Genomic DNA, 6,618 nt, shown 5'->3' on the forward strand with positions numbered 1-6,618 from the left:
ACTTTTCTTTGCGGTAATTCTTGGAATCACCGAAAACCACATCGAGGGCGATCTGGCCGAGTGACTCAGCCTTCTTGACAGGAATAACCCCATGGAAACTCATATTGCTTTCACTGAGTTTCGACATCGGAATGCCCATTCCTTTCAAGGTCTCCACATACAGTATATTCAGGCCACTGCCACCATCCATCAGAACCTTAGTCAACCGAGTGCCTTCGACGACTGGGTCGACCACCAACGCTTGCCTCCCAGGGGTGGCTATGTGTGTCGGATGGTCAGACTGGTCGAATGTAATGGCAGTCTGAGACCACTTCAAATAACTGGGCGTCGCCGGAGCGACCATGTTCACTTCTCTGTTGATGACTTTCAGTCGACTCTTGCTCTCAACATCAGCAAAAATCATCAGAGTGGAATTGACGTGGGGGTAACCATCATCGTCCTCTTCCTTATCCTCAACTTTGTCCGATTATTTTTCCTTTTCTTTGGGCTGTTTCTCTCGGAACTGCTGGATTAGGAGCCGACATTGTCGAGTGGTATGTTTCGGGTAAATGAGATTACCCTCCTCATCTTTTTTGGTGTGAATGTGGCATGGTAAACCCAACACATCATTTCCATCTTGATCTTTTACTTTCTTGGGGTTCCATGGCCCTTTGGGCTTCCCCTTGAACTTTCCTTGAGTCACGGCCAAGGCTTCTCCGGGAGCAGCTGGCTCGGCTTTGCGCTTCTGCTTCCGACTGGAGTTCCCTCCCCCGGTTTCGTGGGCGACTGTTTTGTGCTTGCCACTCCGGAGCCGATCCTCCTCTTCACCATTAGCATACTTGGTGGCAATTTCCATCATTCGACTCAGTGACATATCTCCGGTCCGACCGAACTTCAGATTCAATTCTCGATACTTGACGCCTTCCTTGAAGGCACAGACTGCTTGGTGATCAGACACATTCTCCACCGTGTGGTGCAACGTGATCCATCTCTGGATATAATCTCTCAAAGTTTCATTCGACTTCTGCACACAAGACTGTAGCTCTGTTAGCCTTGCTGGCCGTTTGCATGTACCTTCAAATGTTCTGACAAACACTCGGGCGAGCTCTTCCCAGCTATAAACACTGCCAAGTGCTAACTGATTCAACCACGCTCTGGCCGAGCCCTCTAACATCAGAGGAAGGTGCTTCATGGCCACTTCATCATTGCCACCACCAATCTGCACAGCCACTCGGTAGTCCTCAAGCCGAGTGTCAGGCTTGAACTCACGAGTGAACTTGTTGACTCCAGTCGCCAACCTGAAGTTGGGAGGAATCACTGCTGCTCTGATGGCTCTGCTGAAACACTCGGGACCTAAAACATGCACCCTGCTGCCGGTCGGGTAATCTCTATCGTGGCCATCTCTGTGTGCCCTGTTCCTGTCAACCAGACCTTGAACAAGAATGGATCTCGCGTCAAAGCCCGGCTCCCGGGGGTCGACTGGAATCCTTCGCCCACCACTGTGAGGGCGTCTGTAATCGTGTTGCCGAGGCGCGTATGACCCACTCCTTGGGGGAGGCGTGGGTACTCAACGACGATCATACTGCTCACGGTTTCTGCACTGATCATGTCGATCTCCACGTCCCTCACGCCTTGGAGGTGATCTTGGGTTGTGAGCCGACTGAACTGTGTCTGCCATTACAGATCTACTATGAATCCTATTCCGAGACTGTGACACTATTGTGTTCTGCTCCCCCGCCGCCCGGAGCAAAGCCCGAATCTGCATCAAACCCCTACCAGCCTCCGACTGGGAAGGTTGAATTGACTCTGCTATTCGGGCAGCAGCTGTGAGATTCTGGATCGGAGTTCGATATACCTGGGTTGGAGGCGGAAAAAGTTGCCGTCGACTGGACTCAGGAACTCGCTGCCGAGCACGCTCGTCGAGTGCGTGCTGGAGGTTCTCCAGTCGAGTGCGCTCAGCCAAGTTGGCTAGGCGCACCTCCTCCAAGGCCCAGGCCTCGGGGGTTTCTCCAACGATAGGAGTGTGAAGTGCATCCATGTTACGGCGGCGAAGCTCTTCCCTCTGCTGCGAAGAGAGGGGCTCGGGGCGGTACTCTCGTGGACACGCGACGGATCGCCTCCGCCATCGCCACCGTCGTCACGGGGGAAGCCAGGAGGACTACGCGGTCCGTTGACCATCAGGAATTCCGCCGCGGGGTCACTGCTGTCGCACTCGGATGCAGTCCCAACGGAGCTAGTCGACAGGTCGAACAGGCCGTAGAGAGTTTCGTCGGGCTCGATTGCCGCGACTTGGGGGGTGGCCAACTGGCGAGCCACCGCGTGCCTCACCCATCGCTGGAGCCTCGACCGACCGGAACGCTTGTGCCAGCGGGCAGCAGGGAGTGAAGACGCCACAGGAGCCGATCGATACTGGGTCGACGGTTGCCGCAGGAGGACGCCGCGGACGCACGCGTGAAAGTGCGTTGCCCCGCGGACGGGGAGCGCCTCGACGTCGAGTGGAGCTTCTTGGAGCCAAGCGGAGTTGTCGGCGACGAACACGAGCGCGCCGAGATGGATCTCGCGGCCCTCGGCCAATCCTCCGCCTGAAACCATGCTGATGGGGATCGGAAAAATTGCAACTTCTCCAACAAGTCGCTAAGACACCTGCCCCACGGTGGGCGCCAACTGTCGTGGTTCTAAGTCTGACAGTAGAATGGGGGGTAGGGATGTAGAGGCAAGATCCTAGCTATGGAGAAGTTGTACGCACGAGTTTTACGAGTTCAGGCCCTTCTCGGAGGAAGTAACAACCCTACGTCTCGGAGCCCGGAGGCGGTCGACTGGATTATATGCGTGTGTGTTACAGGGGGTGCGAACCCTTGTCCCAGAGGAGGGGGGTGGATTATATAGAGTGCGCCAGGACCCCAGCTCCCCTCCGTTACACAGGGTTCAATGTTCATAAAGAAGGAGCGTTACAGGCAACGTCCGTAGTAAAGTGCTATAAATGACTATTAAGTCTGAGGGTAAATGCCCGACCGTTGCTGTGCAGAGTGGCTTTAGGTCTTCTGCACGTCGAGTGGTTTAGTGGTCGAGTGACCTAAATAAGGGGGGGGGGTCTCCGAGTGAATGGTAGGTCGAGTGGATTGCACTCGACACCTTTGTTGGGTCCCCTCTATTTACTCTTGAACCTCTTTGCTTCTAGGACAAGGACCTTAGGTAGGACGTATAGGTCAGGCCTATTACCCTACCCCAGGTCTATGTCCTCATCAGGCGCCGGAGCCAGGCCGTCGTACCTGGCAGATCGACCTCGACTCCGCCGAGGACGACGACGACGACCCGCCGGCCCGCACGGCGATGAAGAAGAAGATGAAGGCCAGCGGCTCGACCCGCCGCTCCGCACGCCGCGGTGAGCCGGTGTCCGTTGTGTATCCCCTATCCCCCAATCCCCCTTCTGCATCCGCATCTACCTTTATTCCGATCTTGCATGAACTACTTTGAAGTACTATGAACTCGTATGAACTACCTCTACATGCTTATCTACCTCTGTTTCCCATTCCCTCCGTCGTGGATCGAATCTATCGCCGGATTGAACGGGAAAAAGTTCTGCATGTCGAACAGAGAGAAGTGCTTACCGCCTTTGCCGCCGGCCAAGTGATGATCCGCTCGTCGGTGATGGAGTCCGGTGGTCTTCTTGCTCTGCTCCGATCCGCCGCCGCCGGTGAGAGTTGGGAGAGTGGAGGAGAGTGGGGAGAGGGAGCGGTGAGGGGCAGTGAGGCTAATAACTGCCGGCGCTTCGGGAAGCAACGCGGCTTCTCAAGCGTGGCCGCGCGCGTGTAGCCGCCGCCGCCCACGTGCACCGCTCGGGCCTGGCCCTGGAGAAACTGCCGATTCGTGCGTTCCCAGGGAGCCAGGCCCAGGAGTGCTTTAAGGTTCGTGCCATGCGGGCCGAACAGTGAAAGCAGACAACCAATCAGCCCGTTTTCGTCCCGTGCGAGCCAGGCCGGGCCTCATGCAGGCTACCAAACACGTCCTATATAGTTGTACGTCTTTTTTCTAATAAATAAGACAATGTAAACAAGTCCTAGGCTTCCTTCAAGGAATAAATCTAGCTTGTTTTAAGTGAGGTGACGTGTCATATGGTACTGCTGATTTGTCAATGGTTTACTGGCTGACATAAGGTTTGGCCATTCTTGAGCAATCCAGCTCATCACCTCCGTTGCTGATGTGTCTATATATTAGAGGCTGGGCAATACAACTTCCAATAGGGTTCGACAAAAAGATCTGGCCTGAATAATCTATTGAGTTCTTAATTGGTATATTCATGAGATCCTGCATGGTTCAGCTGTCTGGTCCCCTTTGCGTTGCTGACCGGATGTGAGTAGAATTGTACTGGGAACATATTTTACAAATTAGACACGGTATATTGACGGTGGGTGCTTGCTGTCATTAAGTATGCATGTGAACTAAACCAATAATGAGAAACCTAGTTTATTCACCAGTCCACTGGTAGAATACTGTCAAGTGGATTTTCAACGTCGGTACATAGGAAATTAAAGCCAATGGAGAAACGCTAGCTAACTGTGAGTTGGGAAGAAGGGAATAATATGGTGAAAAGAACAATGATCTTTTTATGAGCGTTTCAATTTTGGTAGCAGCCTGGTGTTACAACAATTTTACGGTTGCTTAACGCTAATGGGAAGAACTCGTTCAATAATTTGTTGTGCACAAGTTGGCATCATGTATGTCAAACCATATTTTACTAGCTCTTAGGATGCTGAAATAAAAATTCCTGCACTTACCACAAGGATGGACAGATAGCTTACTTATGTTCTATTGTCAGCACACAGTTTTTTAAACTTCTTTTGTGCCGGTTATAACCTGTGGGTGAAGCTCTCTTGATTAATTTTTAATCGACCATTGTATACGCTAACGCACTCCAATCCAAACACTCGTCTCCACTGATGATTAACATGCCACATGAATTGACGGCCACTAATCTCTTCAAGGGACATCTAAATCGTTGCCTTGTCCTACCTCTCTACGCCAATCGTATGGCACCAACGTGAACATCAAGGTCGTAGGAATTTTGCAACATCAAGGTCCCGGATTCTTGCCGCGAAAGCACTCCTGTTGTCACACTCACTATTCAGCACGCCTTGTCCGGGCGAGTCAATAGTCCCGGCTGGTGCACGGCATGCTGGACTGTGCATTCATTGCATCGTCCAAAACGCTGAAGATATTGGCGGCGGGAAGAAGATATGGTACGATGAGATCGAATGTATCGCATGTACCGGGATTAAGTTACGTCCTTGCTCTCCTAGCTATCTGCTCCTTTTCCGTTGCCGTCTCTGTCGCCGGCAGCTAGCTACAGGCTATGGCGCAGCTGCAGCGGCGCAGGCCAAGGCGAGCCGTTGTTGTCATGCGGTGTACGAATGGTGAGAACGGAAGCCCGTCCGGGTCCGGCCGGGAAGACGACGGCGATGCCGCCGCTGCCGGATTAGAAAATTCTGGGAGCGCGCTTTGTTAATGATAAGCATATATGGCGGGTCAATGACTCGACGTACGAAATGGTACGATCTGAGGGAGGCACATGTGAAGGAGCCAGAGCATATGATAAGATAGTATCTACTTGCGCCCACAGGTTGGGATGGTAGCCAGAGATTTTATGTGAGGCGGAGGTGGAATGCGGGATAGATTCAAAGATCGCAACAGGAGGACATGGGGCACGCAGTAACTGAATGAAGCTGGTCAAGTTCTCTCCTTCCTGCAAGCGTGCAAGATGCGGTGGTTCCCTTCCCTAGATGCTCAAGCCGTACGTATACGTCTGCATGCAGATCAACCGACCTGTGGCGAAAGAAATCATGTGCAGAGTGCCATTCGTTCAACTTGCTCAACAGTCACCTCCGGCCTCGCCGCAACTCGTGCACAAGCCTACCTTCCGAAAGGGATCAATGATCAATCGATACACATGAAAACTAATTAGACCTGTTGTGGTATTCCAAGCAGTGCGTATGATAGAGAGCGCATAAGGTTGCTGGAAGATCATAGCAACTCCAATGCGCCGACCCATTTTGTCCGCGCGCGTTCGTTTGAGTCGGCGTGGACAGAAAAGTCGACCCAACATGCCGACCCAAATGGACGCGAGTCTGCTTTGCGTCCGCTTGCCGATCCATTTTCGCCCCAATTTTGAGCCTCATTTGCGTCGGCCCGGACACGAAACGGACGCGCGCGCGCCCGCCTACTCCTTCCCCTGGCCCGCTAGTCGGTGGCACATTGACCATCCTCTCTCACCCTATATCGACATCAAACCCTCGCCCGCCTCCGCCGCGTCGCCGCTGCCATCCATTTTCGGTGCCTCTGCCAGCAGCCAGTGCCGACACACCTCCCCCCAACGCCGCCACCTCCCATGTCGCCGCCACCACCGAAGCTTCCCACCCCACCTCTCGATGCCGCCGTGAGCAGGAAGCCGCCTAGCCGCCCCGGCTAACTCATTCGTCCTGACGCCGACACGCTCGTCGAACGCCGGCACGCTCGTTAGACTCCTACAGGCCAGCCAGCTGGTCCAAGGGAGGCGCGCGTCTCTTCGGCGACCAGCTCCTTCGTCGACGCCCGCAAGTTGTTCGACAGTTTGCCAAGGTACAAAATGGACTTCGCAGACGAGTT

This window comes from Aegilops tauschii, chromosome 1 (assembly GCF_002575655.3).
Source record: "Aegilops tauschii subsp. strangulata cultivar AL8/78 chromosome 1, Aet v6.0, whole genome shotgun sequence".
NCBI classification, from domain to species: Eukaryota; Viridiplantae; Streptophyta; class Magnoliopsida; order Poales; family Poaceae; genus Aegilops; species Aegilops tauschii.